Consider the following 13,280-nt stretch of genomic DNA (forward strand, 5'->3'; position numbering starts at 1 on the left):
CAGAACATGTCAAGCAAAGTTATTGGATGCTCCATTGCAGAAAGATGTGTTATTTGGTGTCAAAGCAGAGGAAGTCTTAAAGAAAATGGAAGAAAAGGCAAAATCTATGCAGACAGTCAAAGATTTTTTTACAGGTACATCCTCCTCGTTTCAGCAGAAACTGGCCATCAAAAAACTGGTCCTTTCCTGCATCAGACAGACCCCAAAGGAGTAGGTACAGACGCCTAAGGGGCAGAGGCCAGCCACAAGGTTCTTTCAGGCCTAGACAATGGCATACAACAACTCAAAGAGGTGGAGACGAAAGATCTCAGCCCTTCAGGAAACAAACACAATGACTTCCCTCTTCGCCTGCCAAGCAAAATTGCCCTGGCAGCACCTTTGGGAGGAAGACTGGCTCTATTTCCACAAAATTGGCGCATCATAACAAAGGACAAATGGGTTCTGGATATTATTACCTGAGGCTACAGATTTCATTTTCACACTTTACCACGGATGAGAGGCATGCCAAATCTGCCTCCAAACCAATGGGCAGAGGCACAAACGTAAATTTCAGCTCTCATGGATATGAAAGCAATTCAAAAGGTTACCTACAATGGTCAAGGTTTTTGCTCAAGACTATTTCTAGTACCAAGAAAGGACAAAGCCTGGAGGCCCATTTTAGACCTCTCAATTCTAAACACATACCTGGAGGTACCCAAATTCAAAATGCTCACACTACAGCAGCTTCTTCCCATGCTGGGCAAGGAGTCTTGGCTGGTAACGTTGGACCTCAAAGAGGCATACCTGCATGTCCCTATCAGACAAGATTGCAGAAGATACCTCAGATTTTTGGCAGATACAACGCATTATCAATTCTCTGCATTGCCCATTGGCTTATCTATTGCTCCCAGAGTATTTACAAAATGCCTGGCATCAGTAATTGCATACTGCAGACGAGGAATACAAATTTATCCATATCTGGACGACTGCCTGATCCAAGCGGACAGCAAGGAAATTCTACTACAGCATCTGGCATTTGTAACAAAGCTGCTAAGTTGCCTTGGGTACACAGTAAACAAAAAGAGGTCAAAGCTAATACCCTCACAAGAGATAATATTCCTGGGTGCCAGCTTAAATACAATGGCCCAGATGGCTTACCTCATGCCAGACAAACAAAAACAACTGACTCAATACTTCAAAAAGATGGCAACTTTTACCCAGCTCACTGCAAGGAAAATCCTGCAGGCATTGGGGTTCATAGCATCCTGCATTCAACTAGTTCCATATGCAAAGCTGCATATGAGGAAATTACAATGGTACCTGAAAAGTGTATGGACTCAACACAGGCACAGCCTTGAAACAAGTATACCTCTCATTCCTTGCCTTCAAAAAGAGTTCCTATGGTGGGCTCAAGCATGTCAAATAAACAAGGGTCTTCCTTTTGTCTTACCTCCAGCAAACCAAACTATGACAACAGATTCTTCAGACTACGCCTGGGGAGCACACATGGCAGGACAGTGCATACAGGGCAAATGGTCTGCAAAACAAATATATCTACACATCAACCAAAAGGAGATGTTAGCTGTGCAAAATGCACTGACAGCCTTCAAGGACTTCTTGCATCCAGAACAACTACTAATAAGGACAGACAACACCACAGTTATGTGGTACATAAACAAACAGGGAGGAATACACTCCTACCATTTATGCAGACAGGCAATGACCTTGTGGAACACAGCATTGACTTACTAAGTACAACTGCAAGCACAATTCCTGCCAGGAAAGGAAAACATATTGGCAGACGAATTAAGCAGAAATATGGCAGATCCGCACGAGTGGAGACTACACCCACAAGCATTTTCAATGATAACTCAAAGGTGGGGACGCCCAGACAGATCTATTTGCCTCCCCCAACAATTGCCAACTACAGAAATTTTGCACAAGGACTTATCATTCCCTTGCCTGGAAAGTGAACACCCTATCATTCAGTTGGACAGCATTGACAGTCTATGCCTTCCCACCACTACCTCTATTGACCAAGGTATTACTGAAAGTCAGATCAGAGAGACCACAAATGATCCTCATTGCTCCGGACTGGCCACATCAGCACTGGTACCCATTACTAAGGAACTTGACCCACAGCCCTCCATGAATCTTACCTCAGTTCCCACTTCTGTTGACTCAGCAAAACTCTCAGATCCTTCACAGTCAGCTCAGGACTTTAAATTTAGCTGCATGGAGAATACCTTGAATTATCAATCAACACTTCTCTCAAAGGACGTCCTGAATGTCATTTTGGAGGCCAGGAGGCCCAGCACCAGAAAAACTTACTCAGACAAATGGAAAAGATTTTGTGCATGGCACCAGGCTAAAGGCCAAAATCCTGGGATACGAAACATTCCAAAATACTGCAATACATAACTGAGATGCTACACGAAGGCCTTTCTTTCTCATCCATTAAGATCCATGCTTCGGCCATTTCAGCTCAGTATAATACGGATCCTCCCATATTCTCACACCCTTTACTAAGGCAGTTTCTCAGAGGGGCTAAGAATATAAGACCCCCCCCCAGAAAACCCCCACCGCCAGCTTGGGACCTCAACTTCGTTTTAGAAAAATTAACACTGCCTCCTTTTGAACCAGCCTTCTCAGCAGAACTACAATACTTGTCATGGAAAACAGCTCTGTTGCTGGCTATCACCTCAGCACGCAGGGTCTCAGAACTACAGGCACTCATGGCAGTGGAACCTTTCATCATTTTCCATCAGGACAGAGTCTCTTTAAGAACTAACCCTACCTTTATGCCAAAGGTAGTATCCAGTGTGGCTTTGAATCAGACCATTCATTTACCCACCTTTTATCCAAACCCCCAGAACAAAGGAGAAAAACTCCTTCACTCTTTGGACATTCACAGACAGCTACGTTACTATTTGGATAAGACAAAGACCTTCAGAAAAACTGACCAACTCTTGTATCCTATGCTGCAGGTTCACAAGGAAAGGCTATTTCAAAACAGACCATCTCCAAATGGATAGCACATTGTATCCGCTTTTGCTACTTGCACCATGGGAAAGCAGTGCCTGTTAATATTAGGTCCCATTCTACCAGGGCTACAGCAACCTCAGCAGCCTTTCTCAGGGGGTTCCAACCAAGGACATTCTGGAGGCTGCTACTTGGAGTACAGTGCACACCTTTACCAAGCACTACCACCTCCCATTACACTCAAAAACCAGAGCTGGTTTTGCCACTTCAGTTCTGCAGAGCATCCTAGCTTCGCCTAACCCAGTTTAGTACCAGCCACCCATCCATAGCTTTGGGATTCAACCCAAGTGTGATGACTGCAGCAGTATATACACTCAAACATCTACATTTATGGTAGGTACAAAACTATACTTTTCACATGTTGAAATACCAGCAGCATATTATGGAACTAATTAAACAAAAAATGTTGTTGCTTCCAGATTGTGCAGAGAATAAAGATTCACAAGAGTTAATGCATTCTGCAAACCAAGTTAATAAACATACTTTGCAGTGTGGCATCTTGGAGGGCTGCTGTCACTGGGTCTGTACTGAGAAGGCATGCTTGGCTGAAGGAACAAATCTTGCCAGACCATGTCAAAGCAAAATTACTAGATGCTCCATTAAACCAGGAACATTTGTTTAGCACAATAGCAGAAGACATTCTTAAAAATATGAAGGAAAAAGCAAAATCTATAAAAACTGTTAAAGATTTCTTACAGGTACAGCCACCTAGATTCAGTAAGCATTGGCCTTCTAAAAACTGGTCATTTCCAGTCCCTTTCAGGCCAAGACCAGGGGCAACAAACCACCAAGACTACAGTCTCAGGGTATGCAGAGATCTAAGCAATGGAGTGCTCCCACCTCACAAACAGGGAGTGGTAAGCCGCACCCTTATGGAAAAAGTTCACAATGACTTATCTATCATCCTTCCCAGCCATGCCCAACTACTTGCACCCCTAGGAGGAAAACTCGCCCTGCATGCATAAAATGGGATGTCCATTACCCAAGACCTGTGAGTCCTAAGTATTGTGTCCCAGGGATACAGATTCTATTTCCACTCACTGCCAGCCCCTCAAAAGCAAGTACTTTCTCTTCTCAGTATCAGGGCTATTCAACCTGTTCCAGTAGAGCAAAGGGGACAGGGTTTCTATTCCAAACTGTTCCTAGTGCCCAGAAAAGAGAGCTCATGGTGCCCTATCCTGGATCTGTCCATTCTCAACACCTCCCTGATGGTCCCAAAATTTAAAATGCTTACACTACAACAGCTGCTTCCTATGCTAGCCAAGGACTCCTGGCTAGTCACCCTAGACTTAAAAGAAGCTTATCTGCACATCCCCATAAGGGAATCTCTGCACTTCCCTTTGGCTTATCTACTGAGCCCAGGGTATTCACTAAGTGCCTGGCTCCAGCCATTATGTACTGCAGGCAGAGAAATATACAAATTTACCCATACTTGGATGATTGCCTGATTTAGGCGGATAGTCGGAATTGCTACTTCAGCACCTGGCAGTTGTAAAGAGACTTCTAACTTCTCTGGGGTACACCATCAACGAAAAGAAATGACATCTGGTGCCCAGCCAACAGATTGTATTCCTGGAACAAGCTTGAACACAACTTTCCAGATGGCATTCCTCACTCCAGAAAGCAGGTTCATTTGACAAGCTACTTCAAACTAATGGCCACCAAGACCCAGCTATCTGTAAAGAAAAATACTGTAAGCCCTAGAGTTCATGGCCTCATGCATTCTACTAATTCCATATGCAAGACTGCATACGAAGAAACTTCAATGGTACTTAAAAAGTCTCTGGTGTCAACACCCTCAGGACTTGGAAACACTGATTCCTGTCGTTCCTTGTCTAAGGGCAGAGTTTCTTTGGTGGGCAGAGGCTTGCAACCACAATAAGGGACTTGCTTTCACTCAACCCCTTGACACCCAAACCCTGACAACAGGAGCATCAGACTATGCATGGAGGGCTCCTCCATGGCAGGCAGATGCATTCAAGGCAAATGGAGCCCAGGACAAATTCACCTGCATATCAATCAAAAAGAAATGTTAGCTGTACAGAATGCTCTGACAGCCTTCAAATACCTTATCCTTCCAGGACAACTCTTGATAAAGACAAACACCACAGTTATGTGGTACATAAACAAGCAGGGGGGAACTCATTCCTACCTACTCTGCAAGTTAGCCATGACCCTGTGGAACACAGTCTTGAGCAGCCATATGCACCTGCAAGCTCAACCCCTGCCAATCAAACAAAATTCACTGGCAGACTTAAGCAGAAATCTACTAGACCCACACGAGTGGAAACTGGAACCCAACTCATTCAACCTTCTAATCCAACAGGTGGGGAACACCAAAGCTGGACCTCTTTGCCTCCCCCCAAAACCATCACATGAGCAAATTTTGCACCACAAATCCCCACAGCCAAGCATGGCGAGTGGGTGCCCTATCCTTTACATGGGAAAACCTTTCAATTTATGCCTTTCCTTCTCTGCCCCTCCTCTCAAAAGTACTACTCAAGATTAGGCAGAGCAGACCAAGGACAATCCTTATTACACCAGACTGGCCATGCCAGCACTGGTACCCACTCCTACGCAGTCTGACAGCAGTGCCACCCTGGCACCTACATCAAACCCCCTCCCTGCCCTCCCGGCAGGAGGGACAGATTTTGCATTCTCAGCTGCAAACACTGAACCTTGCAGCCTGGCTTATTTCCTGAAAACACCACCAGCAACCCTCAGCAAACAGGTGCTGGATGTCATGCTTGAGGCCAGAAGGCCTAGTACTAGGAAATCCTATTTAGAAAAGTGGAAATGATACTGTTCTTGCAGCCAGTTTCTAGGAAAGGACAATGCTGTGCCCTCCTTACCTCAGATTCTAGATTACCTAGCAGAGCTGAGACACAAAGGCCCTTCCTTCTCATCAATTAGGTTTCATGCCTCGACCATCTCAGCTCATTACAATACGGAGCCACCTCTCTTTTCTCACCCTCTGATCCAACAGATCCTGACAGGAGCTAACAATTTAAGACCCCCGAGGAGAGCTCCCACCCCTGCCTGGGACCTTAACTTTGTACTAGAGAAGCTCACGCTTCCCCCTTTTGAACCTGCTGCAACAGCAGAGTTAAAATTCCTCTCTCGGAAAATAGCCGTACTTCCAGCCATCACTTTAGCAAGAAGAGTGTCTGAGCTACAGGTACTAATGGCTGTGGAAACCTTCCTTATTTTCCCGGCTGACAGGGTCTTCATCAGGACTAACCCATCATTTATGCCCATGGTGGCATCCAGTGTGGCTTTAAACCAATCCATCCATTTACCAACCTTTTTCCCTAATCCTCATAATAAAGGGGAGAGGATCCTGCACTCCTTAGATGTGCACAGACAGCTCAAGTTCTACATTGACAGGACTACGCCTTTCAGAAAATCTGACCAGCTGCTAGTCAGCTTTGCTACAGGGGCAGAGGGCAAGGCCATTTCCAAATGAGTAGCACTCTGCATCCATTTCTGCTACAAACACCATGGAAAACCTTCCCCACAGGGGATCAGAACTCATTCCACTAGGGCTACCTTAACTTCTACAGCATTTCTCAGGGGAGTTTCTACCAGGGACATCCTGGAAGCTGCAACCTGAAGTTCTGTACACACCTTCACCAAGCATTACCACTTACCGGACTTTTCTAAATCCAGAGCTGGAGTTCACACAACAGTCTTTCAAGGCCTGTTAGACAGCCCTAATACTTCTTGACTGCCTCCATCCTTACTCAGCTTTGGGAATCAACCCAAGTGTGATGACTGCAACAGTGAAACACGAAGAACATAGAACAGTTGTGCACACTTACCGTAAATGTAGATGTTCGAGTGTATTCACTGTTGCAGTCCTGGTTACCCTCCCTCCAGCCCCCTGACTTTTTTTAGACTTTTTACCTATCCTCTTTTTTGGCCATATCTTATGGTTATGGTATTTACTTTTTACTGGAGGTGTTCCACACCATGTAATTGCTTCCTATTTTGGGAGCTTCTGACATCTGGGGCAAGAAAAACTGATGTAATGGCATCTGCTGCATGCTTTATACCCCTGATGTCATGGAAGAGGCAACAGCATCCAGCACAGAAATCCTAAGACTCTGGTATTCAGGCCGACTGAGGGCTACCTGCAGGCAGATAACCCAAGTGTGATGACTGCAACAGTGAATACACTTGAACATCTACATTTACGGTAAATGTACACAGTTGTACTTTGCAGATAGTTTGGTAGTGAGCTGTCTTGATGTCTGCAAGTGAGGTCAGTGAAATGGTGGGCATGTGTGTAGATGATTGAACGAGTGATGGGATATTTGCCTATACTCCAGAGGTGGGTATACATGTCAGTCAAAAAACTGCCTTTGACTAAGATTGAGGAATTAAGAGATCAAGTGTTCTTGCTTTAGGCTGTGAATCTTTTCCTGGGTCCCTAGTACTCAATTCATACCTCTCAACTATACAGATTTTCGCAGAATGTCCAGAGTTTTGCTTCGTATTTTTTGATCAGTTTTTATAAAATTGTTTTCTGGCAAATCAATAGTAAATCATTAAAGGCTGAAGTTAGAAAATAATGACATACATTTGAGTTTCAGACTTCACACCTTTCACAAAATCCGTGCTAATCAAAACCTGTTACCCTATCAACTTTCTAAATTTGTAAGAGCAATATTTAAAAACTGCCCCTACATTTGGGCCTTTGTCCCTCTTTTATTTATGGCTTTGTCCAGATTTCTTGCAGTCCGAGGCTGAGAGGTATGGTACCCATAGCTAGGGGGGCCATGTTCTTTTAGATTAGCCTGAGTAAGTAGAAAACCAATCTTTTCTCTCTCTTATTTTAAAAAGGAAACTTTGTCTTTCCCTTTTAAAGAAGACGGGGATTTCTGTAAGCATAAAAGTAATTTGACAGGCTCTCCTTTTTTTCTCTTACGTCTTCAAGGTCATATACAAGCAAACATGGTTTCAAACCAGAAAGAACCCCAAAAAAATATAGTAAGAGTTCTAGTTTCTGCTAAATTATCTTGATAGCTACTGCTTTGCAAAGCTTGTTTTTCCCCCAATACTGGAGCCCTATTAGGTGTCACAGAGGAAAAGGCAAAAAGATATATTTAGTTTTAGATGGATTAACTCTGGTAGAGGATCCATCATTAGCTTTGACTCACCTTTTTGTACTACACATCTCAGAGGTGTTTAACATTATTATCTTGACCTCTGCTTCCTGAACCAAAAAAAAATAGCTGTTCATTGACATTTGCCTTGTCATTAACAGAGTGGTAAGGGCATTTAAATTTCTAAAGGGCATTTAAATTTCTAAAGACAAGGCCATACAACTAGAATTCTTTAGAAAAAGAATAATCCAGTTATTGGAAATTTCTTAACATGGTGCATTGCAATGTTTTGCTACCTCTGCGTCAGTGTTATCTGGATATGGGGGGAGTTTGAACCCAAAGATGCAATTTAGTACCCTTTTAAGTTCTTTAACCCCTTTAGAAAGAACACTTGTTTGTGCAAACATAATAATCGTATGGGTTTGCAAGTTTTTGTGTAAAGGTTGCACTTTGTCAATAGATTTATCTGTCTTAAAATATGTACGTTTGTAAAGTAAGTCTGTTTTTTACCATCTAAATCATAATCCCCTCAGAGTTCATGCGTTAACAAAAGAGAGGAATTTGATATTTTTGAAGAGCTTAAAATCAGCTGTTCTGAAGCAAACAAACTTGAAAATGTCCTATGTAAATATTACCCCTTTGTGCATCTGTACTCTGGGTTGCTTCTGGTGGGGGAAAGAAATGGGGGAGTTATGCACTGTATGTGAGAGCTGATACTTAGGTTTCTGTCATGAAGATATTTTTTCACTTGAGATTTTATTGATGTGCTAGGCCACATTATCTTATCACTGTAGCCATAATGGGAAGAAATAATTAGTGTGTCCTCTGAATGAATTCTTAAAATTTTAGCAGAATAAATATTCCAACTTCTTTATAATTTAAACAAGATGGTAAATAAAATATGCAGATTTTGTTTGAGTGTGGGTACCTGATGTTTAACAGGTGGTGAGTAAATGATTAAAACTCTGTGTTTTTGTTAGTAGTGATGTGCTCAAACCCAAACAACTTTGTTGATTGATGACATTAATTAAACTAGTAATATTGTCCATTAGAAAAATGACTTTTTTGTAGTCGCATTAAGTCCATGATGTATACCCTGATAAAACTACACCTAGGTAAGGTGAAATTACACGTCACCTTGTGCTTCCATGTGTCCTTTGTGTGCAGTTTTTTTCTGTCATGTAGCCAGTCATGACTTTATCTACACTACAACAAAGAGACAAACCAATAGCAGTGTTGTAATAATACATACAATAATCAATTTTCTTCATCTTTCTGGATATCTGGAAATCTTGTAAGGTCCAGAAACTTATATGATCTTTTTCTTAAAATGACAGAATAACAGCAGATCATATAATTTGTGATGCGTGGAAAATGAGTCATCAGTTAAAGGTTGCCTATAGAGCTGCTAGCCTTCTCACTGCTGAGATAATAAGAGCTATAAACTATATTATTCTTCTACCAGGACTCTAATACTGTCTGTCTATAATCTTTCTTGACCACAATACCAGGTTTCTGAGGAAGTTCACATATTAAACAGTGGATGAAAGTGCTAAATTTTTGGCTTCTGGCTTACTTGTTTTTTTCGCTAGCAGGTCTGCAGTTCACAATACCAGATTGCTACAAAGTACTGAAAATAGAATTCTTGGGTATATTCAGCTAGTACCCTACTATGAACATTACTATAAAACCAATGATAGAGCTACTTTACTGTTCAATTTTTGCATTTTTAGACTACTTTTATTTGTTTTATTTAGCCTTTGTTGACCAACTTAGTCCCACTAGGCTACTGGTGCTCTCTCTTCAGAGAAGGCCCAAGGTAATATTTATACTACTAGGGGAAATATGGCCAGGGCATTGGGAAATTCCCAAGTATTTTTGAAAGGTGCTGTGGGATCTTTTGCATCCATGGTACCTTAATTTAAAGTCTCATCCAAAGGACAAAAGAACTACTGCACTCTTCACACTGAAAAACATTCTTATGACATTGTACCACAAGCTGTGAACTTAGAAATCATAACTTTACTCAGTTGTGTAGGCTCTGCAACCGATATCCTACGACCACTGTAATAGTAAACAAATTTATTTAAACAGTCACGAACCACAAATCCACAACAATAATCCAAGGTCAAGTGCTTTCGTGTGCGAAAGTGGTCGTAGGATATCGGTTGCAGAGTGTTTTTTTCTGTTATTTGTGCGTTTTGCCACTCTTTCACACCATTTTCTAGTTTTCAGTTGTGTAGACTCAGTTATTCTTTAGCCTTTACTGAAAAAGCACATTGGTCCTGAGCTCTGCAATAAAATTCCTGATTCCCCAAAATCCAACAGTTTCAAGTGTTTAACAAAAAGCTAAAACTGCAGCAGACTCAGAACAACTACTTTTGAGATACAGGTTAGTTACATTCTACTCTCATTTTTAGGTTTCAATCTTACACTGCTTACACCACTTTTTTAACCTAGAGGATAGTGTACTAGCTCAGATTTGTATTATACTTTCTACTTTGACTTGGAGAACACTTCTATGTAGCATACATTATGCATATTTTATAAACTGCCATATTCTTTGTCTACTATTTCAGTGTTTTCAGCTGTGTCCATGGTACATTCTTCCCCTTACAGTCTTTGCTCCCACTTAAAACTAATGCACTGCTCTTTTATTTTATATTTTTCTTTCCCCCGGTAGTATATTGGTATTCTTGTCATTCACGCTTGCTTTTACATACTCTATCACCTTCATTGTGCTGCAGATTTCTGTTGGTCATTTTCTGTAGTTCATCATCTGAATTGAAATGATTGCTTTTTCTTCTCATTGGTGTACTGTTTTTCAATTAGTTACATTTAATTGATTTTTTTTTATTTTCTGTTGTATCTATATTAGTATGTATATTTACAATAAATAGGTTCATAGATTGTTACTAGGCTAACGACCACTTGGGCCCTTACAACCCTAGCCGTGCACAACATACCATTTAGGACCTGGGTGTCTATGGTGAGGCATGTTAGTAGGGAGGTAACTAAGGATTTGTTTGAGGGGGGTATGTGAGTTAGTACAGATAATACTTTTCTTATTGACTGCCTCGGTGCATAGGAACACGAGTGCCAGACCGGGGGTAACTTTACAATTTTCCATCCAGTTGTCAAATTTTTGTTTGAATAGGGTCAGAGATGAGCTATGTTTTACATGGATGGGGAGTCTATTCCACAATGTGGGAATCCTTCCTTTGGAACATCTCCCTCTCCCTCCAAAGCATTCTGTTTGTCACAAGTGAATTTCAGATCCCTGGGTCCAGTGTTTCTGGTGCTGTTTGTTTTGCACCCGTGCAACAAATCCATCAGGGCTGGGTCTGAGGAAATGCTGTAAGTCAGGCAAAGATCCCCTCTCAGCAGATTGTAGGAGACTGAAAACACAGACAGAGCCTTTAGTCAATCAGTGTAGAACAGGGTATTCATGTTCACAATTCTCCTGGTGAAAAACCTTTGTGAGCATTCCAGCTGTTGTAAGTGTCTGATTAGATATATGCCAAAAGGGGGGTCTTGTATTCAATGAAAGGTCTGATAAGGGAAACCAACTCACAATAGATAATTTAAACAGCTAAATGAGTTCCATTACACAATATCACAAAACAGCAAAAAAAAAAAAAAAAAAAAAGAGCACTATAATATATTTGTATTTATGGTGATTGCTGTCACTGGGTTTCTCTCTTGTGGCCCAGGTTGTGACTGAAAAATAGTCCTCAGACCAATTTACTTAACCTGGTGAACAAATGTAAAATAAATAAATAAATACATGATATGCATTAATTCAGCCTTAAATCTATAAAGTTAAATTGTGTTCTTGTTTAAGAAAGTTACTGCTCTTGATCCACTCTACAGATTTGAGAGGCTTAAGAAAACTGGCACATTGGCACTGCTCTTCACTGAGCTTACCTCAACTGCTGTCTCTGAAAAAAAAACATCAAAATGTATGTATTTAACTGATAACATTGACTGGAAAATAATTTGTGTGTTCTGAGAGGAAACCTTAAGTCATGGCTGTTGAACTACTTTAATAGTAAGCAAGCAACCATTATTTCTAGTCGTAAACTTAGTATCATCAAAATTGAAACTTTAAGATGTCTGAAAATGTGATCAAGTGAAAGTTTAAGAAATATGAACAAATTTGTGGTCCGGTGCTGTAATCCTCTGGAATTTTAAAATGGGATTGTGGATAATGGACAGAAAATGAAATCTGCAGTCTAAATTATGCTGTGGTCGTGTGAGCACAGTATCTGCCTAGTCCCCTTAATTTAAAATACTGCTGGGAAATTGGCAAGTGGGTAGGTTCATTCTGCTTTGTGTCAGGTTACTTGCGTAAGCTTTGAGATCTTATCAAGTGACACTTGACCTAACATCCTAACAATAGGGCTTGCAGTTAAGATATTGTTTGTACTAATAGTGTAGTACAGTAGCGGTGATGAGACACTGAGGCTAAACAGTAGAGCAGCATACATGTTCTCAAGTCAGACATCTGAGGAGAAAATTGTTGGACCTCCTGGATAATGACAGAGCCAGACTGCAACACAGATTGCAGGTCTGACATGATTTGATGAAGTGAAATACAATACCAGACAAATGGATGCTGCGATTAAAAGGGCACTGTAGAAACTGGTGCACTTCTGATTCCTCAGTTCCCTGATTGAATTAGGAAGGAAGTGTAGATAGCAGAGAGGATATTGGTGTGTGACATTTGTGTGTAAAACTAATGCATCACATACAGTAACTTAATGCCATATGCTTCACTCCCAGGTAGGAAGAAAGGAGCAAATTCACTAATGTTTTGTGTTCATAGAGCATGCAGATTTGTAGGATTTCTGCTTACCTCTACCAATTCCATCATATCCTTCATCATAAATTAAAAAGTAGCTAACAGACTGCGTTCAACTATATTCTGTTGTATTGTTTTAAGAAGCATTTTATTTACATCAGTGTTTTAGTATTTATTTGTTCCTTCCCTCAGGACCCTTACCATGGATGTCATAGTGGCACTGAGATGAGAACACTCCTTAGAGGATGTCTGCATGGATTACATGTACTCTGTAGACTTCCACTCCTTTATTATTATTATTTAGTGTGATGGGCAGTTTGACAAGCCTCCAGCTCATCCAAATATCA

General features: G+C 41.2%; 1 protein-coding gene across 11 annotated transcripts in view; it reads left to right on the top strand.

Annotated features, from left to right (window-relative positions):
• RAPGEF2 (Rap guanine nucleotide exchange factor 2) overlaps positions 1-13,280 on the top strand; it is a 2,418,607-nt gene that overhangs the window by 1,425,180 nt on the left and 980,147 nt on the right. The window lies entirely within an intron of this gene.

This window comes from Protopterus annectens, chromosome 2.part1, assembly GCF_019279795.1.
Source record: "Protopterus annectens isolate FY-2018-M chromosome 2.part1, PAN1.0, whole genome shotgun sequence".
Lineage (NCBI taxonomy): Eukaryota > Metazoa > Chordata > Ceratodontiformes > Protopteridae > Protopterus > Protopterus annectens.